At 40.5% G+C, this 27,500-nt stretch overlaps 1 protein-coding gene across 1 annotated transcript in view; it reads left to right on the plus strand.

Annotated features, from left to right (window-relative positions):
• SLC44A4 (solute carrier family 44 member 4) overlaps positions 1-27,500 on the plus strand; it is a 185,269-nt gene that overhangs the window by 69,710 nt on the left and 88,059 nt on the right. The gene's annotated exons all lie outside the window — the stretch shown is intronic.

A 27,500-nucleotide genomic window follows, 5' to 3' on the forward strand; every position in this document is an offset into this window, starting at 1 on the left:
ACATAGGCAGTGATTTAATACCCACATGGCTGACAATAACATATAAGAAATTGTTTTACCCTTTTTGACAGTAACGCAATAATTAGTGCCAGCTCAGTATCAGTGGTGACATATTTGTAATACACAGAGACTTAGGAGACCTTAAACATTTAGGTGACATTGAGGGGGGACTTTAATAAAAATGATTTACTGACTATCCTGTTAAAAACTGGACAACTGGGCCTAGATAGGGGTTGCAACATGCCCTTGAGTTGGATAAGTCTTTTATAAGAGTCGCTCAGAGGTAAAACATCCTGCTCCTTTGTAATTCTGATAAGGAAGTTTCTTGTAAATAAATATTTCACACATAACGCTACGTGCTTCCTTGTAACGGGTGCATATGTGGGAGGGAGGGAGGGAGGAGAGATAAGAAAAGGTGAGGCCGCGTGAGAGGGAAATATTAGACAAGAATGGGGAATGGTATTTAAAGGTATATTAAACTCAAGGCATTTATATCATGGTTATAAAAGACAACTATTCATATGTTACAAATATTTTGTTTGCATGGAAAGTTAAAGAGAAAGCAGACACCTTATAATTACAATTTTCTTCTGCAGTCTTCCAGTTGACATACCGGAAGAGTCTGAATGCTATTAGAACACATTAACACCTTGTTTGCTGCAATAGTTATTGTTTGTTTTTTAATTCAAACTCCACCTACTGTTTCCCTTATTTAAAGTGCAACCCAGGCTGGCTCTTAAACATACATTTCTGCTTTTTCAAATAAAGATACCAAGAGAAGGTAGAAAAATTGACAATGGGAGTAAATTAGAAAGTTGCTTACATGAAATAAAAAATTTGGGGTTTACTATCCCTTTTAAAGACGCCAATCTAAACTTGTAAGGATAGGAAAGTCAAAATTAAATTTGCATGATACAGATCGAGCATGTTATTTTAAGACCATTTTTAAATTCATTTCTATTTCCAAATATACTTTGTTCTTTTAGTATCCATTGTTGAAAAAACTAAATTAATGCTTACCTGAAAAATTACTTTCTTTTACGATATGACGAGTCCACGGATTTCATCCTTACTTGTGGGATATTAACCTCCTGCTAACAGGAAGTGGCAAAGAGCACCACAGCAGGGCAGTATATATGGCCCCTCCCTTACCCTCCACCTCCAGTCATTCGGCCAAGGTTATAGGAAGAGAAAAGGAAAGGCTAAAAAGGTGCAGAGGTGACTGAAGTTTACAAAAAATATAAAGAAAAACTGTCTTAAAAAGAACAGGGTGGCCGTGGACTCGTTTATATCGTAAAAGAAAGTAATTTATCAGGTAAGCATAAATTTAGTTTTCTTTTACAAAGATATGACGAGTCCACGGATTTCATCCTTACTTGTTGGAAACCAATACCAAAGCTATAGGACATGGATGAAAGGGAGGGACATGACAGGAACCTAAACGGAAGGCACCACTGCTTGAAGAACCTTTCTCCCAAAGATAGCCTCAGAAGAAGCAAAAGTATCAAATTTGTAAAATTTGGAAAAAGTGTAAAGGGACGACCAAGTCGCAGCCTTACAAATCTGTTCAACAGATGCAATCGTTTTTAAAAGCCCTAGTAGAATGAGCCGTAATTCTTTCAGGAGGCTGCTGTCCAGCAGTCTCATATGCCAGGCGGATGATACTCCTCAGCCAAAAAGAAAGAGAGGTAGCCGTAGCTTTCTGACCCCTATGCTTTCCAGAATAAACAATGAATAATGAAGATGATTGACGGAAATCCTTAGTTGCCTGTAAGTAAAACTTTAAGGCACGGACCACGTCCAAGTTATGTAACATACGCTCCTTCTTAGAAGAAGGATTAGGACACAAGGAAGGAACAATCATTTCCTGATTAATATTCTTATTCGAAACAGCCTTAGGAAAAAAAAAAACAGGTTTGGTACGTAAAACCACCTTATCAGAATAAATATGAGATAAGGCGAATCACACTGTAACGCTGAAAGCTCAGAAACTCTTCGAGCAGAAGAAATAGCAACCAAAATCAAAACTTTCCAAGATAACAGTTTAATATCTATGGAATGCATAGGTTCAAACGGAACCCCTTGAAGAACTCAAAGAACTAAATTCAAACTCCAGGGAGGAGTAATAGGTCTAAATACAGGCTTAATCCTAGATAGAGCCTGACAAAAAGACTGAACATCTGGTACATTTGCCAAACGTTTGTGAAACAGAATTGACAAAGCTGAAATTTATCCCTTTAAGGAACTCGCTGATAACCCTTTCTCCAATCCTTCTAGGAGAAAAGACAGAATCCTAGGAATCCTAACTTTACTCCATGAGTAACCCTTGGATTCACACCAATAAAGATATTTACGCCATATCTTATGATAGATGTGTCGAGTGACAGGATTTCTAGCCTGTATCAATTTATTGATAACTGAATCAGAGAATCCTCGCTTAGATAAAATCAAGCGTTCAATCTCCACGCAGTCAGCTGCAGAGAAATTAGATTTGGATGTTGAAAAAGGACCTTGAATGAGAAGGTCCTGTCTCAATGAAAGTTTCCACGGTGGCAGAGAGGACATGTCCACTAGATCCGCATACCAAGTCCTGCGTGGCCACCCAGGCGCTATCAGGATCACTGAAGCTCTCTCCTGTTTGATTCGAGCAATCACTCGTGGGAGGAGAGGAAACGGCGGAAACACATAAGCTAGGCAGAACAACCAAGGCACTGCCAAGGCATCTATCAGTTCGGCCTGAGGATCCCTTGACCGGGATCCGTATCTTGGAAGCTTGGCATTCTGTCGGGATGCCATCAAATCCAATTCCAGTCTGCCCCATCGGAGAATCAATGAGGCAAATACCTCCGGGTGAAGTTCCCACTCCCCCCGGATGAAAAGTCTGTCGACTTAGAAAATCTGCTTCCCAGTTCTCTACTCCTGGGATGTAGATCGCTGACAGATTACAGGAGTGGGCCTCCGCCCAACTGATTATCTTGGATACCTCTATCATCTCTAAGGAACTCGTTGTTCACCCTTGATGATTGACATATGCCACAGTCGTGATGTTGTCCGACTGGAATCTGATGAATTTGGCCGAAGCCAACTGAGGCCATGCCTGAAGTGCATTGAATATTGCTTTCAGTTCCAGGATATTGATTGGAAGAAGAGACTCCACTTGAGTCCAAACACCTTGAGCCTTCAGGGAGTTCCAAACTGCACCCCAGCCCAGAAGGCTGGCATCTGTTGTCACTATTACCCACGAGGGTCTGCGGAAACAAGTCCCTTGGGACAGATGATCTGGCGACAACCACCAAAGAAGAGAGTTTCTGGTCTCTTGATCCAGATTTATCTGAGGAGATAAATCCGCATAATCCCCATTCCACTGTCCGAGCATGCACAGTTGCAGTGGTCTGAGATGAAAGCGAGCAAACGGAACGATGTCCATTGCCGCTACCATTAATCCAATTACTTCCATATACTGAGCCACTGATGGCCGAAGAATGGACTGAAATGCTCGGCAAGTATTTAGAATCTTTGATTTTCTGACCTCCGTCAGAAATATTTTCATGGCTACTGAGTCTATCAGAGTTCCCAAGAAAGGAACCCTTATCTGTGGACAAGTGAACTCTTCTCTATGTTCACCTTCCAGCCGTGAGTTCTCAGAAAAGACAACACTGTGTCCATGTGAGATTTTGTCAGATCATATGTTGACGCCTGAATCAGAATGTCGTCTAGATAAGGCGCCACCGCTATTCCTCGCGGTCTGAAAACCGCCAAAAGAGACCCTAGAACCTTTTTGGGAACCACAAATAGGTTTGAGTAAAACCCCTGTCCCTGTTCCAATTTTGGAACTGGACAAATTACTCCCATAGTAGAAAAGTCTTTTACACAGCGTAAGAACACCTCTTTTTTTATCTGGTTTGCAGATAACTTTGAAAGATAAAATCTTCCTCTTGGGAGAAAGTCCTTGAATTCCAATAGATAACCATGGGTCACTATTTCTAGTGCCCAGGGATCCTGAACATCTCTTGCCCAAGCCTGAGCAAAGAAAGAGAGTCTGCCCCTACTAGATCCAGTCCCGGATTGGGGGGTGCCCCTTCATGCCGTCCTAGGAGCAGGAGCGGGCTTTTTGGATTGTTTACCCTTATTCCAGTTCTGATTAGGTCTCCAGACTGACTTAGATTGGGTAAAATTCCCTTCCTGCTTTGAGGAAGAAGAAGAAGTGGGGGGTCCTCCTTTAAAGTTCCGAAAGGAACAAAAATTATTCTGTTTACCCCTCATTTTATCCAACTTATCCTGAGGTAGGGCATGGCCTTTACCTCCTGTAATATCAGAAATTATTTATTTTAATTCTGGCCCGAAAAGGGTCTTACCTTTTAAAGGGAATAGCTACAAGCTTATGTTTTGATGACACAGCAGCAGACCAAGATTTGAGCCACAATGCTCTACGTGCTAAAATAGCAAATCTTGCACTTTTTGCCGCTAATTTAGCAATTTAAAATAAGCGACATCAGTAATAAAAGAATTAGCTAGTTTGAGAGCCTTAATTCTATCTAAGATGTCATCTAATGGAGTCTCAACCTTAAGAGACTCTTCTAGAGCCTCAAACCAAAAAGCTGCTGCAGTAGTTACTGGAACAATGCAAGCCGTAGGTTGCAAAAGAAACTCCTGATTAACAAATAATTTCTTTAGTAGACCCTCTAATTTCTTTGAAAGCACAACTATCCTCAATAGGTATAGTAGTATGCTTAGCTAGGGAAGATATAGCTCCCTCTACTTTAGGAACCGTTTGCCATGAGTCCCGAATGGTATCTGATATGGGAAACATTTTCTTAAAATTAGGAGGGGGAGAAAACGGTATACCTGGTCTATCCCATTCCTTTCTAATAATTTCCGAAATTCTCTTAGGAACCGGAAAAACATCAGTGTAAGTAGGTACTTCAAAATATTTATCCATTTTACACAATTTCTCTGGAGAAATCACAATAGGATCACAATCATCCAGAGTCGCTAAAACCTCCCTAAGCAACAGGCGGAGGTGTTCAAGCTTAAATTTAAATGACATAGCATCCGAATCTGTCTGAGGCAAAACATTCCCTGAATCAGAAATTTCACCCTCAGACAGTAATTCCCTGATCCCCAACTCAGAGCACTGTGAGGGAACATCGGAAATAGCTAATAAAGCATCAGAGGATTCAGTATTTACATTAATACTTGACCTACTGCGTTTACCCTGCAACACTGGTAATTTAGACAATACCTCTGTAACGGTAGTTGACATAACTGCAGCCATCTCCTGCAGAGTAAAGGAATTAGATGCACTAGAAGTACTAGGCGTCGCTTGTGTGGGCGTTAAAGGTTGTGACACTTGGGGAGAATTGGATGGCATATCCTGATTCTCTTCAGACTGAGAATCATCCTTGGGCACACTTACTTTATTTAAAATATGCTTTTTACATTGTAAAGGCCTTTCAGTACAAAAGTTACACAATGTAAGAGAGGGTTGCACAATAGCTTCTAAACACATAGAACAATGAGAAACCTCAATGTCAGACATGTTGAACAGACTAGTAATACCACAAAGTCGTTTAAACACTTATTTATAGCATAAAATAAACATTAGAAAAAATGTGTACTGTGCCTTTAAGAAAAGAAAAAGTGAACAATTATTCCAAAATGCACAAAAATCGTTAAATTATACCCAAATTTAACTTAAACATCGTTGGTTAATCCAAAAATTACTGCACCCAGAAGCAAAGGCAGAAATAAGGCTTTAGAAGTACTTATATCAACATCTAGTCAAAAGATAGATAAAAATACCCACTACACCTCGCCACAGCTCTGCTGTGGCGCCCACCTGCCCCCAGAGTACTTCAAATCAAGTTTCCAACCCTTCAGACCAGCTACACAGTCCAGGAGCCACCGAGCTACTGTTTGCTGCTGCTAAGCCTGAAGAAAATGCGCCAAAATAGGCTCTGCCCCTTAAAGTCAAAAGTTGGAGTAGGCCCAAACAACACCGCATGGGAATGCAGTTTTGCACTAAAGTAGAAATATACACACAATTACAACCCTCAAGCATAAAACCAATACGTTTTAAGTGCCAAAAATAAAAAACATAAAACATCGTTTTTAACATTGTCTCCCATGTCACATAATGCCCAAATATCAAATGATAAATATAATATAAGGACTCTAGTAACACCCCTCTTATTAAAATAGGTTTTACTGCTTAACCCATCCCCATACAGGGAAATAATGCCAGCCAGTTCTGATACACCAAGTCTTCTCAGACAAAAAGGCTGCACATACCTTAATGCTGCTTGTAGCATGAAACCGGTCTCCACACTGAAGATGTCTCATGGTTACCTTCAGAAGTCTTGTGGGAACCAGCGTGGATCTTAGTTACAAATGCTAAGATCATCAAACCTCAGGGCAGAAATCTTCTTCCATATCCCCTTGAGGAAAATAGTACGCACCGGTACCATTTAAAATAAAAAACTTCTTGATTGAAGAAACTAAAACTAACACCTCACTTTACCATGTCTTCCTAGTATAACACAGGCAAAGAGAATGACTGGAGGTAGAGGGGAAGGGAGGGGCTATATATACAGCTCTGCTGTGGTGCTCTTTGCCACTTCCTGTTAGCAGGAGGTTAATATCCCACAAGTAAGGATGAAATCCGTGGACTCGTCATATCTTTGGAAAAGAAAGAATGTGTACATATCCTATACTAGTGGGAGCTAGCTGATGAGTGGTGCCTGCACACATTTGTCTTGTGTGATTGGCTGACTAGATGTGTTCATCTAGTTCCCAAGTGCATGCCTGCTGCTTCAACAAAGGATATCAAGAGAATGAAGCAAATTTGATAATAGAACTACATTTAAAATTTGTTTAAAATTGTATTTTCTATCTGAATCCTAAAAGAAAAAAAAATATGTTTCATGTCCCTCTAAGTCTGGGGAAGACGGGCCTTGCCACTATCACCATGTTAACAAAATGTCCATTGCTTGGCAGTAGTAAAGATAATATATTCATTTGTAAATTAAAGAGATATATGTAGCAAGATTAGGCTCCTGTTTCTGCACAACTTGTCTGTGACAAAGAACATAACGGTTTGATAAAAGAAACTCTCGCAGTCCCCCCCCAAAAAACAAACAAAACTGTAATACATTTTAAAATGATCTGTTTTAGAGGCAAATATGACTTTAATTTCCTTTTTAAAGGGACATTGAACACATCTTTCTTTTGTGTAAACGTTGTACTTTGTCCCATGCTAACTAAGTGGCCAAAAAGCAAATCTGTAACTTGAGTTTTCAAAATGCTGGAAATTCCCTAAACCAGCTATTTGATTTGCAGCGTAAGCAGGTTACAGAATTCGCTTTTTGGCCTTTCTAGGGAGAGTGGTACAAAGCACAATTTTACACAAAAGCAAGAGGTGTCCTGGATTTTCTATATAAAACGGGCAATAAAAAAAGACTGTTCAAACAAGATGGTGTGGAAAATAAGATTGTCAAGGAAATTATCTAGAAGGGTTTCCACGCAGCCTTGTTTGCACATTTATTGCTGGTTTTATATATATATATATATATATATATATATATATATATGCCCCTAATTGTCCTCGGCAAGAAAGAGAGAAAAGAGGAAACTCAAGTTCAAGCATGGTGGCCCCCAATACTTTATAGACAATAAAGTACTTTTAAATATTGAAGATATATGTGTAAAGGTTTAGCTTCTATAAACAAGTAATACAAGAACTGACCACATTCCTTAGAAAATCGCCATAGATTTTAAAAGGATATGAAACCCGAGGGGCGGAGCATACCTTGCAGCCGAGCGGTCGCACATTACCACAGCTCCGTACATTTGTTCTGATAATCCATATAATCGGCTGCTCGGTTGCACTCATCTTGCTATTAATCTGAGGCTAAACTCTAGTTGAATCATCTGGACCGGCTGGGTTCCCAGAAGATATTTAAAAAGTAAGTTTTTGCCCTATTTTAATTGGAAGCCCATTGCAGAATCCACTGAGGAGCGGACATCTTCCTCATCGTGTGATGCACCACAACTTATAGTACCTGAGCTTGTGCATATTCCACCTACCCGGTTTGCTACAATACGGCAAGGAGCTGCACGCTAGATCGCCTCTCTTTATATAATTAAGGAACAGTCTGCCTTATCTATACCTTCCGCCATGGAAGAGGTCGGTCACACTGTGGAGTCATTGGTGCAGGACTTTGCGAAGGAGCTCTCTACCCTAGTTGCGGATTTCGTTTGTCCCTGGCTTCCCTCTAAGGGGGACCAAACAGACCTGGCAATAGAGCTAGCTGGCACTGCTGATGACAGATGTAAAGCGACAACATAATTCTTGGACATCTCACTCCTTATTTTTTGGCGCACTGGGTGAGACGGAGTAGGCGGCCGTGGTGAGAGGCCAACAGGGGTGGACCGTGGACTGTATACCCGATGAGATAGAGGATCTGTCAAATGCCCGAAGAAAGTCACAGGAGGAACCAAATTACAGATGCAGCAGGACAAGGTTATCAGGGGTATAGCTGAGGATATGTACCTGGCAATATCTCTGGATGAAGGGACAGAACCTGTTCCTGGGAACGCTAAGCAAGATATGTACTGGGGACACAGCCTAGGGGATATGTTAGTTGTCTCTCTCTGCTTGGCAAGGAATCTATACAGGAGAAATTGCCCCGAGATTACTCCCCAGCCCATATTTCTACAGAGGGCTGGAGTAGGGTGAATCCTCTGGCCAAAGATAACGGCAGACACAGACTGAGCAAGCTGCCATTGCCCTGACTCTTGCTGATTAGCAATGTTTATACACTTCCATGGATATCATGTTTTGTTTGTGGTTTATCAGTAATAAGTTATTAGTTCAATCTATGTTTTTGGTTTGTATATTCCTGATCTGATGTTCTATTGTGCATTAGTTAAAGGGACAGTATCACTCATTTTCATATAACTGCATGTAATAGACACTACTATAAAGAATAAGATACACAGATACTGATATATAAATCCAGTATAAAACTGTTTAAAAACTTACTTAGAAGCTGTCAGTTTGGCTCTGTTGAAAAGGTAGTTGGAAAGCCCACTGCAAGTGGGAAATAAGAAACTCCCCCCTCCCCCTTCTTTTGCATATGAAAAGACCCTTTACACAAACAGGAGCAAGCTGGAGAAGGTAGCTGACGGTATTCACATAAAACTTTGGGGCTTGGTTAGGAGTCTGAAAATCAGAGCAATGTTATTTAAAAATAAGCAAAACTATACATTTATTTAAAAAAAAACCTTTATGGGCTATATAAATAGATCATCTACAAAACATTTATGCAAAGAAAAAATTAGTGTATAATGTCCCTTTAACTCTAGATAAGCATTATATATGCGTCTTTATTTTCCTTTGGCCACGTCCTTTATTTCTCCTAATGATAAGTATTTATAGAACACAAAAACGTAAGTATATGTCCTAAACTGCCTGACGGTTGTATGTTGCCTACAGATATAACTATTGCCTGGATAGCCATTGCCCACCATATATTTGCTTGTGGTGGGATATTGATGATAATTGCTGCTCTCATATTGGTAGGTACATATCCTACACTAACACTGTAGTTCCTTCAATCAGTTAACATTAATATAGAGTTTTCTAACTTGCAGTTAGGCCCAGGTACGCTTAACTTCTTATAGCTCACTTCCGTTATCTAGCTAAGTTTATCTTGCTATCTGTCTATTGGACGTTTATAGTATTGAACCTTAGATTAAGCTATTTTTCCTAACTACTCTGATGTTAGGTATATACCGGTAGCACTCATATATATACAGCGTCTACCATTGATGGTCCTAACTGCACCCACTTTGAGACATTCCTGCCCACTTCTAATTATGTATGTGTGTGAGTGTGCCTATGTATGCATGTGTGTGAGTGTGTCTATGTATGTGTGTGAGTGTGCCTATGTATGTATGTGTGTGTGTGCCTATGTATGTATGTATGTATGTGAGTGTGCCTATGTATGTATGTGTGTGAGTGTGCCTATGTATGCATGTGTGTGAGTGTGCCTATGTATGCGTGTGTGTGAGTGTGCCTATGTATGCGTGTGTGTGTGCCTATGTATGTGTGTGTGTGTGTGCCTATGTGTGTGTGTGTGTGAGTGTGTCTATGTATGTGTGTGAGTGTGTCTATGTATGTATGTGTGTGAGTGTGTCTATGTATGTGTGTGAGTGTGCCTATGTATGTGTGTGTGTGAGTGTGCCTATGTATGTATGTGTGTGAGTGTGCCTATGTATGTGTGTGAGTGTGCCTATGTAAGTATGTGAGTGTGCCTATGTATGTATGTGAGTGTGCCTATGTGTGTGTGTGAGTGTGCCTATGTATGTATGTGAGTGTGCCTATGTATGTGTGTGAGTGTGCCTATGTATGTGTGTGAGTGTGCCTATGTATGTGTGTGAGTGTGCCTACGTGTGTGAGTGTGCCTACGTGTGTGAGTGTGCCTATGTATGTATGTATGTGTGTGAGTGTGCCTATGTATGTATGTGTGTGAGTGTGCCTATGTATGTGTGTGAGTGTGCCTATGTGTGTGAGTGTGTCTATGTATGTGTGTGAGTGTGCCTATGTATGTGTGTGTGTGAGTGTGTCTATGTATGTGTGTGAGTGTGTCTATGTATGTATGTGTGTGAGTGTGTCTATGTATGTATGTGTGTGAGTGTGCCTATGTGTGTGTGTGTGAGTGTGTCTATGTATGTGTGTGAGTGTGCCTATGTATGTATGTGTGTGAGTGTGCCTATGTATGTGTGAGTGAGTGTGCCTATGTGTGTGTGTGCGCCTATGTATGTGCGTGAGTGTGCCTATGTATGTGTGTGAGTGTGCCTATGTATGTATTTGTGTGTGTGCATATGTATGTGTATGTGTGTGAGTGTGCCTATGTAGGTGTGTGTGTGAGTGTGCCTATGTAGGTGTGTGTGTGCCTATGTATGTGTGTGCGTGTGCCTATGTATGTGTGTGAGTGTGCCTATGTAGGTGTGTGTGTGAGTGTGTCTATGTAGGTGTGTGTGTGAGTGTGCCTATGTAGGTGTGTGTGTGAGTGTGCCTATGTATGTGTGTGCGTGTGCCTATGTATGTATGTGTGTGTGCCTATGTATGTGTGTGAGTGTGCCTATGTATGTGTGTGAGTGTGCCTATGTATGTATGTGTGTGAGTGTGCCTACGTATGTATGTGTGTGAGTGTGCATATGTATGTGTATGTGTGTGAGTGTGCCTATGTAGGTGTGGGTGTGAGTGTGCCTATGTAGGTGTGTGTGTGCCTATGTATGTGTGTGAGTGTGCCTATGTAGGTGTGTGTGTGAGTGTGTCTATGTAGGTGTGTGTGTGAGTGTGCCTATGTAGGTGTGTGTGTGTGAGTGTGCCTATGTATGTGTGTGCGTGTGCCTATGTATGTATGTATGTGTGTGTGCCTATGTATGTGTGTGAGTGTGTCTATGTATGTATGTGTGTGAGTGTGCCTATGTATGTATGTGTGTGAGTGTGCCTATGTGTGTGAGTGTGCCTATGTATGTGTGTGAGTGTGCCTATGTATATGTGTGAGTGTGCCTATGTATGTGTGTGAGTGTGCCTATGTATGTGTGTGAGTGTGCCTATGTATGTATGCATATAGGGATGTAAATGTCACTTTTTCAAATGTATGTGCTATGCGTCCTTATGTGGAATTTGACCAAGTATATCCTAACTAGCCTATATGCTAGATGGCATGATCTTAGTCTCTGACGAGCTCCATATGGCTTAATATTATGGTCCTACTAGTCTCAAGTGTATATATATAATATGTTAATGCTTACATGTTCTGTAGGTTTTTTGTTTGTCTAGAAGTATTAATTATCTCTGTGTTTGATATCTCCTTGGACCTAGAGAGTGTTCTTAACCAGGGGCGCGATCCGATATAGATCGCAGTTTGCGGCGCAAGCGAGGGAACCGGCGTCGCCCGCAGTTTCAGCTCGCAACTCGAGCTATCCCATATATGGCGCCGTCAGATGCTAACGTGCCGTAAGTCTGACAAACCAGCGATGTCCAGAAATCTGCGCAAGTACAAATTTCTGGCGTCGCCAGTGACTTGCGGCACGTTAGAAACTGCAGGCGCCTATAAAACCTGACTAAAGTCTAAAACACCCGCACTGTCTAACACACCTCCCTAACATAGCCCGCACTGTCTAACACGCCTCCCTAACATAGCCCGCACTGTCTAACCCTCTATCCGCTATCCCCCCTCACTAGCCTAACAATAAAAAAGCTATTAACCCCTAAACCGCCGCTCTCGTACCCCGCCGCAACCTAATAAAGTTATTAACCCCTAAACCGCCGCTCTCGTACCCCGCCGCCAGCTATATTATATCTATAACCCCCTAAAGTGAGCCCCTAACACCGCCGCCATCTATATTAAAATTATTAACCCCTAATGTAAGCCCCTTACACCGCCGCCATCTCTATTAAAATGATTAACCCCTAATTTAATCTACCTACCCCCGCCGCCAGCTATATTATCTATATTAACCCTAAGTATATTATAGTTAATATAGTTATTACATTATATATATTAACTATATTAACCCTAATTATATTAGGGTTAATATAGTTAATATAGTTACTATAGTATTTATATTAACTATATTAACTCTATCTAACCCTAACACCCCTAACTAAATTTATATTAAATTAATCTAATTCATTTATAAACTAAAATATTCCTATTTAAATCTAAATACTTACCTATAAAATAAACCCTAAGATAGCTACAATATAATTAATAATTACATTGTAGCTATGTTAGGGTTAATATTTATTTTACAGGTAAATTGTTAATTATTTTAAGGTATAATAGATATTAAATAGTTATTAACTATTTAATATCTACCTAGTTAAAATAATTACCCAATTACCTGTAAAATAAATCCTAACCTAAGTTACAAATACACCTACACTATCAATAAATTAAATAAACTACAAACATCTATCTAAAAATACAATTAAATTAACTAAACTAAATTACAAAAAAAAGCAAACACTAAATTACAAAAAATAAAAAAAAGATTACAAGATTTTTAAGCTAATTACACCTATTCTAAGCCCCCTAATAAAATAATAAACCCCCAAAATAAAAAAAATTCCCTGCCCTATTCTAAATTAAACAAATTTCAAAGCTCTTTACCTTACCAGCCCTTAAAAGGGCCTTTTGTGGGGCATGCCCCAAAGAATTCAGCTCTTTTGCATACAACAAATACAATCCCCCCCCATTACAACCCACCACCCACATACCCCTATTCTAAAACCACCCAAACCCCCCTTAAAAAAGCCTAACACTACCCCCCTGAAGATCTCCCTACCTTGTCTTCACCACACCGGGCCGAACTCCTGATCCGATCCGGGCGATGTCATCCAAGATGGCGTCCGCCGAATTCCGATTGGCTGATAGGATTCTATCAGCCAATCGGAATTAAGTTAAAAATATCTGATTGGCTGATTGAATCAGCCAATCAGATTCAAGTTCAATCCGATTGGCTGATCCAATCAGCCAATCAGATTGAGCTCGCATTCTATTGGCTGTTCCGATCAGCCAATAGAATGCGAGCTCAATCTGATTGGCTGATTGGATCAGCCAATCGGATTGAACTTGAATCTGATTGGCTGATTCAATCAGCCAATCAGATTTTTTTTAACTTAATTCCGATTGGCTGATAGAATCCTATCAGCCAATCGGAATTCGGCGGACGCCATCTTGGATGACGTCATTTAAAGGTACCTCATTCGTCGTTCAGTCGTCGGCCTGGATGGATGCTCCGCGGCGGCGGAGTGAAGAAAGAAGATTGAAGATGCCGCCGGAAGAATGAAGACTTTGCTGCCGCTTGGAGGAAGACGTCGCCGGAGGAAGAATTCTTCTTTGCCGCTTGGAGGAAGACATCGCCGGAGGAAGAATTCTTCTTTGCCGCTTGGAGGAAGACATCGCCCGGATCGGATCAGGAGTTCGGCCCGGTGTGGTGAAGACAAGGTAGGGAGATCTTCAGGGGGGTAGTGTTAGGCTTTTTTAAGGGGGGTTTGGGTGGTTTTAGAATAGGGGTATGTGGGTGGTGGGTTGTAATGGGGGGGGGGATTGTATTTGTTGTATGCAAAAGAGCTGAATTCTTTGGGGCATGCCCCACAAAAGGCCCTTTTAAGGGCTGGTAAGGTAAAGAGCTTTGAAATTTGTTTAATTTAGAATAGGGCAGGGAATTTTTTTTATTTTGGGGGTTTATTATTTTATTAGGGGGCTTAGAATAGGTGTAATTAGCTTAAAAATCTTGTAATCTTTTTTTTATTTTTTGTAATTTAGTGTTTGTTTTTTTTTGTAATTTAGTTTAGTTAATTTAATTGTATTTTTAGATAGATGTTTGTAGTTTATTTAATTTATTGATAGTGTAGGTGTATTTGTAACTTAGGTTAGGATTTATTTTACAGGTAATTGGGTAATTATTTTAACTAGGTAGATATTAAATAGTTAATAACTATTTAATATCTATTATACCTAGTTAAAATAATTAACAATTTACCTGTAAAATAAATATTAACCCTAACATAGCTACAATGTAATTATTAATTATATTGTAGCTATCTTAGGGTTTATTTTATAGGTAAGTATTTAGATTTAAATAGGAATATTTTAGTTTATAAATGAATTAGATTAATTTAATATAAATTTAGTTAGGGGTGTTAGGGTTAGATAGAGTTAATATAGTTAATATAAATACTATAGTAACTATATTAACTATATTAACCCTAATATAATTAGGGTTAATATAGTTAATATATATAATGTAATAACTATATTAACTATAATATACTTAGGGTTAATATAGATAACATAGCTGGCGGCGGGGTAGGTAGATTAAATTAGGGGTTAATAATTTTTATATAGGTGGCGGCGGTGTAAGGGGTCAGATTACGGGATAAATAAGGTAGATGACAGCGGTGTAAGGGGTTCTAATTAGGGGATAGATAAGGTAGATGGCGGCTGTTACGGTACCAACTGTGTACCAAGGGTTAATACCAGATGAACAATGTCCTGCATAGACAATCAGCAATTCACAACCCAGCCAGTTTCAGGTTTAAAACAGAATAACAACTTTATTTGAAGGCAGCACACAGATTTATACAGGTTTTTGACCCCCCCTCAGATGGGGGTTGAAAGAATGTTGTACATTAGATAAAAGGGAGAAGCGCCCTTGACATGATACAATAGGATTATATTACTTAAACACTTCAACCACAAGACACTCTTGACTCTTCTTATCACTTTCTCTCTGGAGGTGATCAAACAATAGAATGCTAAGCATTAATTAGATTGTAGCTGGAGCCAGCCACTTGTGGTTAGAAAATAAAGTTAACACTTTCAGTCCTGACAGAAGGGTCTGTCACATAGCTCCCCCCTTGTGGAACACTCCGGCAGACCCGGCTTGACCCTTTTGCGGGTCAACCTGGGGATGACCGGACTAGGAGGTGGTAGGCATGTCAGTTTGCTGGGACAATCCATCTGTATTCCTGTTATGAGAGAGAATCCCTGTCTGTATAAATAAGGGTTCAACCTCTTCAGTGCCCCGACTAGGGCTAAACAGTCCTTCAAAATATCATCGGCTTCTTTACGTGGTTTTTGTACCTGCTCTTTATAGGTATCCACAATCCCTTCATACTGACATAGGGTGCCCTTGAGTTGCTGCACCTCCCTATGAGCCAGCGTCAGCTTCTCCTCCAGTGTCACTAAGTTTGTCCTTAATGTTTCATGTTCCACTCTCAAGCTGGTGTTTTCTGCAGTCTGTCGGTGCAGCTTGTCTAGCAGAGATTCCTGTTCTAAACGTGCTTTTTCCTCTGCACTCCTCTTCTCTCCCGCTAGCACTGTTACATGATTATTTAACGTGACCATTTCATCCTCTACGTGACTCTTCTCCTTCATCAGCGCATTGTAACGGGACTTCCACGTATCAATAGCGGATAGAGATTTACTGAGCTCAGCGTCCTGGGGCTTAGCAGCAGGGGGGTCAGTCTCTGCTGCACGGATCTGAGCACGGGTAGTCACAGGGTTAACATCAGCGGGACCCATGGGAGCATAGGCAGAAACAAGGGGGACCAAGGTATTTCCAAGGAGAACATCAGCTGGTAAATCCTTCATGACCCCCACATTCACAGGTCTAGCGCCCCCTCCCCAATCCAAATGCACCCTGGCAACAGGCAGGCGGAACACAGTGCCCCCTGCTACCCTCACAGCCACAGTGTCTCCTGTGTGCTGTTTCTCAGACACCAAGTTCTTTCGAAGCAAGGTCATGGTAGCACCAGTATCCCATAGACCACTGACCTCCTTCCCATTCACTTTAACCAGTTGCCGGTTATTCCGGTGGGCAGCTTGCACAAGGTCTGCCTCATGTAGGATGCCCCAGCATTCTTGCGCCTCTACGTAGCGGGCCGCAGGCTGAGGGTTACATGTGATTCCACCGGCAGGTCTTCTCCAGGACTGTGCTTGGTTCGCTGCATTTAGGGGACACTCTGGTCTTTTGTGCCCTAGTTGCTTACATCCAAAGCACCGAATCGATTGTGAGTAGCCCCGCGAATTGAACCGGGCTCTCTGAGGGTAGTTCGTGGCCAGAGGCCGTGTGGTATAGCGGTGCGCCGGGGGTTGGTAACTGGCAGCTGCTGGGGTGACTGGGGGTCTGTACTCCACTCTAGCAGGGGGCTTAGTGGTAGCAGTGTCCAGTTTGCGGGCATCCGTATACTCATCTGCCAGGCGAGCAGCTTCATGCAGGGTGGAGGGTTTACGGTCCCGAACCCACTCTCGAACTCCTGCGGGTAACTTGTCGAAGCAATGTTCCAACAGGAATAGCTGCAGCACCTCTTCCCCAGATACGGCTTGGCACCCCGCTATCCAGTGAGCTGCTGTGCGGTGCACCTTACATGCCCACTCAAGGTAGGAATCACCAGCTAATTTAACAGTGTCTCTGAACCGCCTCCGGTATGCCTCCGGTGTAACCGCATACCTGGAGAGCAGAGCCTCTTTTACAGTATTATAATCCCCGACTTCCTCATCTGGAATGGCCCGAAAAGCCTCACTGGCCCGGCCGGATAATTTTCCGGATAATATCATGACCCAGTCCTCTGCGGGTACCTTGTGTAGTGCACATTGCCTCTCAAAATCCGCAAGGTACCCATCAATCTCTCCTTCTGTTTCCAGGAAGTTTTTAAAAGCTGCAAAATTTACTTTTCTCTTTTCCACTGGGTTTGCTGCAGCGCCGCTTTGGCGAAGTAGGTTGGCCTCCACAGCTGCTATGACCCGGTCGATAATTTCTGCAGATGGGTTGGGGCCATAATATGCCAGTCTTATTTTAACCGCCCGATCAAAGCTTGCTTCTGCGGGGGTTCTGTCTGCTATGCTGGGCCCATTGGTTCCTTCTGTCCCTGGTACTCCTTCCATCTTAGTCAGTATTGTAGTAATCCCCCTCTTGCTGAGGTTACTGGCTTGTGTAGTTGCTCTTCTGGGCGATAAGGTTCATTCCGTCGCTTGCCACCAATGTTACGGTACCAACTGTGTACCAAGGGTTAATACCAGATGAACAATGTCCTGCATAGACAATCAGCAATTCACAACCCAGCCAGTTTCAGGTTTAAAACAGAATAACAACTTTATTTGAAGGCAGCACACAGATTTATACAGGTTTTTGACCCCCCCTCAGATGGGGGTTGAAAGAATGTTGTACATTAGATAAAAGGGAGAAGCGCCCTTGACATGATACAATAGGATTATATTACTTAAACACTTCAACCACAAGACACTCTTGACTCTTCTTATCACTTTCTCTCTGGAGGTGATCAAACAATAGAATGCTAAGCATTAATTAGATTGTAGCTGGAGCCAGCCACTTGTGGTTAGAAAATAAAGTTAACACTTTCAGTCCTGACAGAAGGGTCTGTCACAGCGGCGGTTTTAGGGGCTCACAGTAGGGGGTTAGTTTATGTAGATGGCGGCGGGGTCCGGGAGCGGCGGTTTAGGGGTTAATAACTTTATTAGGGATTTCGGGGGGGGGATCGCGGTTGACAGGTAGATAGACATTGCGCATGCGTTAGGTGTTAGGTTTATTTTAGAAGATCGCGGTTGACAGGGAGATAGACATTGCGCATGCGTTAGGTGTTAGGTTTATTTTAGCAGCCAGTTTAGGGAGTTACGGGGCTCCAATAGTCAGCGTAAGGCTTCTTACGGCTGCTTTTTGTGGCGAGGTGAAAATGGAGTAAGTTTTCTCCATTTTCGCCACGTAAGTCCTTACGCTGCATATTGGATACCAAACTGCGCTGGTTTGGTATACCTGCCTATGGCCCAAAAAACTACGGGCGACGGCAGAAATATACGCGCGTAACTTCTAGGTTACGCCGTATATAGGATACCAAATCAGCGTAAATATTGGCGTCGCCGGCTTTTGCGGGCGACGCTTTATATCGGATCGACCCCCAGGAGTCTCCTTACTACTAATTTTGCTAACTCATATCCCTTTCAGATACTTGCCCAGCAGATTCGGGTAATTCATTTGCATTTGAATATTTTAGACTACCTTATGATACCTAGATGCTTGACTCACTATATCCCCCTACGTGCTATCTATTTTGAATATTATTACCAAAACAAGTGTGATAGGGGGTCTTCCCCATAAGTCTAATAGCGGCGTTGCAGCTTGGCCCAGTATAATTTTTGGGTCTGCTGATCCTACAAAGATAGATGCGCCTCCTGTTAAGGCATGGAAATCCTTGAGAGTTATAAGCCCACTTTATCATTGCAAGCTCCGCTTCCCCCCCCCCCCACACATAGTTTATCTGTTAAGCTACGGGACACAGATCCCTTGTCTACATCCCCAAAACCTTTATATGTGTGATTACCCATAGAAGTTATTGATAAACCCCTCCCTAATATTAAAATTAATATGAGGTATCAATTTTGTAGGTTTTGTCATGCAGCATTAGGGCACCTACATAAGCTACGTATATAACCAATGGAAGATAGAAATAGTATATAGGCTGCTTAAACGCAATTACTTCTATGTTAACTTCTGTAACTGTACTAATTATGCTTGATGCATGCCCTTTGACTATTAATGTTGCAGGTTAGCCCACAACAAATTGTATGGTTGCCAATGTTATGTATTTGGTCAATGTGTCTGACAAAACATGTTCTATATCCTATATGTATGTAATAACCTCAATAAAAATATTTTAAAAATTAAAGGATATGAAACCCAAAATTATTCTTTTTGTGATATCAAATGCACTTCATTCTCATTATATTCTGTGTTGAAGAGATACCTAGGTAGCATCTGGTGCACTACATGACAGGAAATAGTGCTGTCATCTAGTGCTCTTGCTAATGTATAACAATAGTACTACATGACAGGAAATAGTGCTGCCATCTAGTGCTCTTGCTAATGTATAACATTAGTACTACATGACTGGAAATAATGCTGCCATCTAGTGCTCTTGCTAATGTATAACATTAGTACTACATGACAGGAAATAGTGCTACCATCTAGTGCTCTTGCTAATGTATAACATTAGTACTACATGACAGGAAATAGTGCTGCCCTCTAGTGCTCTTGCTAATGTATAACATTATTACTACATGACAGGAAATAGTGCTGCCCTCTAGTGCTCTTGTTAATGTATAACATTAGTACTACATGACAGGAAATAGTGCTGCCATCTAGTGCTCTTGCTAATGTATAACATTAGTACTACATGACAGGAAATAGTGCTGCCATCTAGTGCTCTTGCTAATGTATAACATTAGTACTACATGACAGGAAATAGTGCTGCCATCTAGTGCTCTTGCTAATGGATAACATTAGTACTACATGACAGGAAATAGTGCTGCCATCTAGTGCTCTTGCTAGTGTATAACATTAGTACTACATGACAGGAAATAGTGCTGCCCTCTAGTGCTCTTGCTAATGTATAACAGTACTACATGACAGGAAATAGTGCTGCCCTCTAGGGCTCTTGCTAATGCATAACATTAGCACTACATGACAGGAAATAGTGCTGCTATCTAGTGCTCTTGTTAATGTACAACATTAGTACTACATGACAGGAAATAGTGCTGCCATCTAGTGCTCTTGCTAATGTATAACATTAGTACTTCATGACAGGAAATAGTGCTGCCATCTAGTGCTCTTGCTAATGGATAACATTAGTACTACATGACAGGAAATAGTGCTGCCCTTTAGTGCTCTTGCTAATGTATAACATTAGTACCACATGACAGGAAATAGTGCTGCCTTCTAGTGCTCTTGCTAATGTATAACATTAGTACTACATGACAGGAAATAGTGCTGCCCTCTAGTGCTCTTGCTAATGTATAACATTAGTACTACATGACAGGAAATAGTGCTGCCATCTAGTGATCTTGCTAATGTATACCATTAGTACTACATGACAGGAAATAGTGCTGCCATCTAGTGCTCTTGCTAATGTATAACACTAGTACTACATGACAGGAAATAGTGCTGCTATCTAGTGCTCTTGCTAATGGAAAACATTAGTACTACATGACAGGAAATAGTGCTGCCCTTTAGTGCTCTTGTTAATGTATAACATATGTACTACATGACAGGAAATAGTGCTGCCATCTAGTGCTCTTGCAAATGGATAACATTCTTGCAAAACTGTTGACATAGAGTACTCCAGAAACATGCACGGTCCTAAGCTTACAACCCTGTTTTCACCTAAAGATACCAAGAGAATGAAGACAATTTGATAATAGAAAACCATTTAAAAGTTGTTTAAAATGGAATGCTCTATCTGAAGCACATATTTGTTTTTCTGTTGAAATTCATTTGATAAGTTTCTCTAAAGTAATGTGATCGACCCCATAACTGTAAAAAAAATACATCTAAATATTATTCTAAGGCTAATCTTTGCTTTGAATACATCATTATGTCTATGTATTTACTATTTAATATACCCTTTAAATACTGCTGTAGAAAGGACATGAATGGAAAGGGGACTAAAAAAAGAAAGAGGAGAGAAAACAGAGAACCAGTGGAACAGGGAAACGAGATTTAGGGAAATAAGAGAATTATGAGAGAGGGGGGAAGGGCAGAGACAAAACTACACGTGGGGGAGGAGGGAAGAACAAGTTAAAGAGAGAGAGTACAGAGAAAGGAACACACAAATAAAATGAAAAGTGGGAAATTAGAAGTAAAAGAAAAAGAGAGGGAAAAATGAGAAATAAAAAAATAACCAACCAATGAGGAAGTTTATAATGTGGATGAGAAATAAGAGGCAAACACTATAGAGAGAGCTTAAGGGGAACAGGTTTCCATGCACATTTTTCTGTGTCAAGGCTGATGCTCTTTATAGTCGGAGTTGTAAGCTTCTGGTTTTAGGGCCTGTAGGAGATAGACAATTAGTAATTAATTACACAACATATACACAATAAAATAAAGATTATAGCACATAAAACACATATGCCTTTGAGTAGTAGTATCTTTAAAAAATGTTACAATTTTATTCCCCTCTGCTGTCATGTTCTCAGACAGTGTTCTTATCTAGAAAGGGGGGGGGGGGTCTGGGTTTTTTCCCTGTTTTGTTTTGCCATGTGCTGCTGGCAGCCATTTTACTCACCTCTCTTGCTGACTATGGTGCATTGTGAGGGATGCTGCTCATTTCCTGCCCTTCCTTTTATGACCAGACTGGTGTGCATCATCTGTGTGAGACAGGATGCAGTCTCAGAATTGTGATGTCATCACTTATTATTTAAAGGGCCTCTGTTCAGTATGCTTTGCCTTTGCGTTGTCTCAGACCTGTTTGTGAGAGTTCCTGTGTATTACCTGGCTGTCCTTCCTGGTTCCTGATCCCTGGCTTGTTCCTGACTCTGCTGTTTTCCTTGTTCCTGATTCCGGCTCGTCTGACTATTCGCTTTTGCTCCTGACTCGGCTCGTCTGACTACCAGCTCTGGTTTTGACTCCTGGCTTGCTATTTGACTTGTGGACTTTTTATTCTTTTTTTGTTATTAATAAAGGTGTGATTATTTTTGCACTTCTCGTCTGTCTGATTCCTGGCACCCTGACAGGGTGCCGCATTCCAAGAGAGAGAGTGCTATGCTCTGCTGTGAGAATATTTGTTTGTTTAGAGAAAACTAAACTCACTACATGAAATAATAAGAATGACATAACATTAGACACTCCTGCTAAACTGTAGTTTAAAAGGTAGAATTGCTGTGAGGGGAGGGGAATTTGGGCAACAATTTAGAGAGAGGTCTCGGACATTCGTACCTGTGAAATCTGCTACTTGTGTCCCACTGAATGATAAAGCTGTCTGTATCTGCAGTCCTCTGCTTGTCTACCCTTGTACGCTGATATTAATGCCTTATTCAAAACCTGAAGATAAGTAATGCGTTCATAGTTTAATAACTGCTTTGCTTTATAAGATGATAATTTATTTATGTTATTTATAATAAACGCTGTTATTATTATACTGCATTCTTGTGTGTCTGGTTCCCTTTTTGAGTACTATTGTGATACCTAGCTTAAATGCCCCAGTGCCAGGGTGTAACAGGGTCATTATTGCATCAAAAGGGTTGATGGGTGTTTTGCATTTTGCTCTTTTTGTGTTGTCTGTAATGTTTTAGCCACATTATGCTCAGGATGACATCACAACCGAGATATGTCAGTTGTGATATTGATGTATGTGATGAAATTACAGGAAAGGAAAAGCCAGGATGAGTGGAAGAAGGAGTTAATTGACCCCGCTTGAAAGGAAGGAGACAGGTCAGGATAAGGGCAAGGGGTAGGCAGATTAGGAGAGGGGTTATAAGCTCCTGAGGCAGAAGTTCGGGTCTCCTTACCTGGACCAAGAAGGCGAGGAGAAATTAATGCCTGCCCTCCTCTTATGCTGCACTTGGATGGTGTTGTCGCAGCAGTGGTGGGGTGGTTGCACTGGGTTTTGTTTGCTTATGCCTGTTATGAGATGGTGGGTACCTCCTACTAGGTTAGCAGAGGAGTTATTATTTAGGGGCGTTCCTCAGAGTGGTGACGCATGTTAGTGGAGAAAGGTTTGAACAAAAGTTTTACTGGTTGTAATTGAGATTCACGTTAATAAAGAAGCTTTTCATACACATTATTGTGTCATTTGTCTTTATTGGGGGCTGTGTTTAGATCATAACTTGACAACGTGGGGTCAAGAACCAGACAAATTATGAGTGAAGAGGTAAAGATTAGATATTAGTTTGGAGAAGAGGAAACTAAGAGCTAGAAGTTTAAACAAGAATGTGATATGAGCTTAACGGGGGACAATATCGTTTTATTAGAAAATATAAGGAAGGGAAAAAGTCAAAACCATCCTGATATGGGTGAGCAAATTAAAGAGTTGAAGGTATTTTGGGGGGAAAAAATAGACGAGTGATAAGAAATATAACAATAGGTATGAAAGTTAAAAACCTTTTTCGGTGAAGCAGATGATTGAAAAGAGATAAGGTATTAAATGGGAGACGGAGATGTAAAAATGTTGGTAAAATGAAGGAGTGAAATGCGTAGGGGCTGGAGATAAATGAGATACAGAGAGCAATCAGGATTTGGGGTTGATGTGAGATATGCATAACAAGAATATCGGGGAGGATTGCAAAAAATGGAGGAGAAGGTAATTTGTGGCATGGGGTAAGGGGATGGTGGGCAATTGTCATGCCTTGACAAGTGATCAATTTAAAACCAATAATTGAGTGTAAGGGGGGGGGTGTGGCCAGAATGGAGTCAAGTTGTGCAGGGGTGGGCTTTGACCATCAGAGGAGTGGAATGATATTCCTGGGTGGGGTTTTAGACATAGAGAGAGGAAGTAGAGACTGCGGAACAGATCTCCCAGATCAGGCAACGCCCCATATTGCAGGATGGTTCAGAGCTCTGCATTGGCGCAGGGAAGCAAGTTTTGCTGTGCTACTAGATCAATTATCAGCTGATTATGTTTTTCCCTATTCTTGTTTCTATAAATATGAGAAAATGATACGGAAAAAAGAGAGAAGAAAAAATATAAATGTTTTTTAAGCACCACATCGCTGTTAATTCTAGCGATCCTTGTATATGTTATTATGGCAAATGTCTGTGTTGGAACAATGAAGTTCTATAGAAAAAGGAAATAAATAGGGTTTAACCAAAATTCAATGAAATGTGAGATGGAAAACTGGTTATACGATTGTTCAAAGTAGAGTTTGTTACACACACACATATATATATATATATATATATATATATATATATTCATGTGTGTAATGTATGCATACGTACACACAGAAATATACACTAGGCATCTGTATATATACACACAGGCACACACATACATACAGTGTATGTGTGTGTGTGTGTGTATATATATATATATATATATATATATATATATATATATATACTGTGTGTGTGTGTGTATATGTATGTATGTATGTATGTATGTATATATATATATATATATATATATATATATATATATATATATATATATATATATATATATATATATATATGTATGTATATATATATATATATATATATATATATATATATATATATATATATATATATATATATATATATATATATATATATATATATATATATATATATATATATACACACATACACACACACACATATACACACACACACCTTTAAGCCTGGTAATATACCATACATTGTTTGATATAGAAAATAATTCTTGAAGCACCACACCTTCTCCACTATACAAACAGGTTTCTTTATATGGTAGAGGTGATATATACATTAGGCATGTGTGAGTTTGTTACACACACAGACACACACATATATATATATATATATATATATACTCTCACAAGCACACAATGATACACACACAAACATACACCTTTAAGACTGCTAATATGACAAATTATTCTTGAAGCACCACACCCTGTCCACTATACACACAGGTTTGTTTATACAGTAGAGGTGATATTCATTTAATATTACTGCATTTACAAGGGCATTCACTGTTTTTTTCCAGAGTTATAAAACTCCATTTGATCCAGGCTCTGTGGGCTGCTGAGTTACCAAATTAAGAGTGGTACAAGGCATTTGGAATTGGGGTGCAACATATGGGGTTTGGAAAAGGGGGAAGTGTAGGGAATTAAGATTTGGCAAAAGAAAGGACTATGTTGGTTTTAGGGGTAATATAAGATTTGGTGGGTGCTTGTGTGGGAGAGCAGGGAATGTTGGATTGGCTGGGGAGGGAGTGCAGAGTATGACAGGTTTGCTGAAGAGGGCTGTGTAGTATATGGGGCTTGGTGTGAGGAGTGCAGGTGATTAGGGTTTGTCAGAGAGCGGGAGTTCAAAGTGGCAGGACTTGGCAGAGTATGGGAATGACGGCATTTGTGAGTGCATGGCATTGGGACTTGGTATGAAGGGTGCAGGACATTGGGACTTGGTAGGAAGGGTGCAGGACATTGGGACTTGGTAGTAAGGGTGCAGGGCATTGGGACTTGGTAGTAAGGGTGCAGGGCATTGGGACTTGGTAGTAAGGGTGCAGGGCATTTGAGGCTTGGGAGAGTGCAGTATTACACCATAATATACTCCCAACTTGGGTCTTTAATCCCTTATGCACAGAATGGTGGCTCGGCAGGGGGTGTGAGGGCTTGGCAGGGGTGGAGTTTAAGGTTTTGGAGCCTGGCAGAAAGATAAATGCAGGGTATGGTGAAATGGCAAGGTGCTTGGCACAGGAGTGGCGAGAGAGGTTTGTTGGTGTGGCAGATGGCAAAGTATGACAGCCTGGCATGGGTGGTCTTTAGTGTATCAGGGGCTTTGCAGATGGGAAAGTGCAGTATACGATGGACTTACAGAGAAAGGGGAGTATAGGAGGTTTTATAGCTCCACCCTAACATGTCTTGACATGCTTTATAAGGGGAAGAACCACAAAAAAAGCAAACAGGAACAGTCTACACCAGAATTTGTATTGTTTAAAAAGATAGATAATCCCTTTTATTACCCATTCCCCAGTATTGCATAACCAACACAGTTATATTAATACACGTTTTACCTCTGTAATTACCTTGTATCTAAGCCTCTGCAGACTGCCCCCTTATCACAGTTCTTTTGACAGACTTTTTAGCCAATCAGTGCTGACTCCTAGGTAAATCCATGGGTGTGAGCACAATGTTATATGTATGGCACACATGAACTAACACCCTCTAGTTATGATTTTTTTTAAATGCATTCAGATAAGAGGCGGCCTTCAATGGATTAAAAAATAGCATATGAGCCTACCTAGATTTAGCTTTCAACTAAGAATACCAAAATAACAAAGCAAAATTGATCATTAAAGTAAATTGGAAAGTTGTTTAAAATTGCATGCCCTATCTGAATCATGAAAGTTTAATTTTGATTAGACTGTCCCTTTAAGCCCAGGCAGAGGGGCTCAAGGCTAAAGCCCAGAGTCAGGCTATGTTTTATATATAACAACTTGTAAGACTCTTGTTTCTGAGAGTCTGATGCCAACTGTACACGTTGCTAACCAGTGATTATTAAACACAATCCCTCTCTACGCACGTCACAAAGCCGGAACTCTGCTATCAAGATGTAAAGTATTTTGAAGTCCAGTAGAAAGGAAGCTGGGATTTTGTCTTTGAATGATATACACACCCTTGCTCGTCCCAAACAACACGCAGAGATAATTCTAGTTAAGGCTATTAGCAACTTTCAAGGTTATGCGTATAATATCCTCCTGTAATTTGCTGAGAACGGGTATTAAAATGTCTTTTTTATTATCTGCATAATTGCTGTAGTAAACGTGCACTGCCAGTAGAAGAGGAGAAAAGCTAACATAAGGAAGAAACAATGAGAAAGTTCCCCTGTTTTTACTTATTTTGTCATGGGGCAGATGCCAGTGCTCATAACAGCAAAGAGAACCCCTGCAAATTTTTCTCCCTCCAAGGAAGTAGCTAAAATCTCACAATTATACAGTAGTCATTACCAGTAGTAAATAGAAAAAAAACTTACGTATACTGAGTTTTTCTTTTCCTGTAAAATAGTTTGCTCATAGCAGAAATGTGTGTATGATGATACAATTATAGCTGTATTGTATATTAATTAAAGGGACACTCAAGTCCAAAATTAAACTGTCATGATTCAGATAGAGCAGCAATTTTAAACAACTTTCCAATTTACTTCCATTAAAAAAAATGTGCAGTCTTTTTATATTTAAACTTTTTGAGTCATCAGCTCCTACTGAGCATGTGCAAGAATTCACAGAATAGACGTATATGCATTTGTGATTGGCGGATGACAGTCACATGGTACATGTATGCATTTGTGATTGGCTGATGGCTGTCACATGATACAGTGGGAGTGGAAACAGACATAACTTTTAAAATTGTCCAAAAAAAATCTACTGCTCATTTAAAGTTCAGACTAAGTGCTATTGCATTGTCTTGTTATCTTGCATTTGTTGATTATGCAAAGCTACTGTA

The sequence above is a fragment of the Bombina bombina genome, chromosome 7, assembly GCF_027579735.1.
Source record: "Bombina bombina isolate aBomBom1 chromosome 7, aBomBom1.pri, whole genome shotgun sequence".
NCBI lineage: Eukaryota > Metazoa > Chordata > Amphibia > Anura > Bombinatoridae > Bombina > Bombina bombina.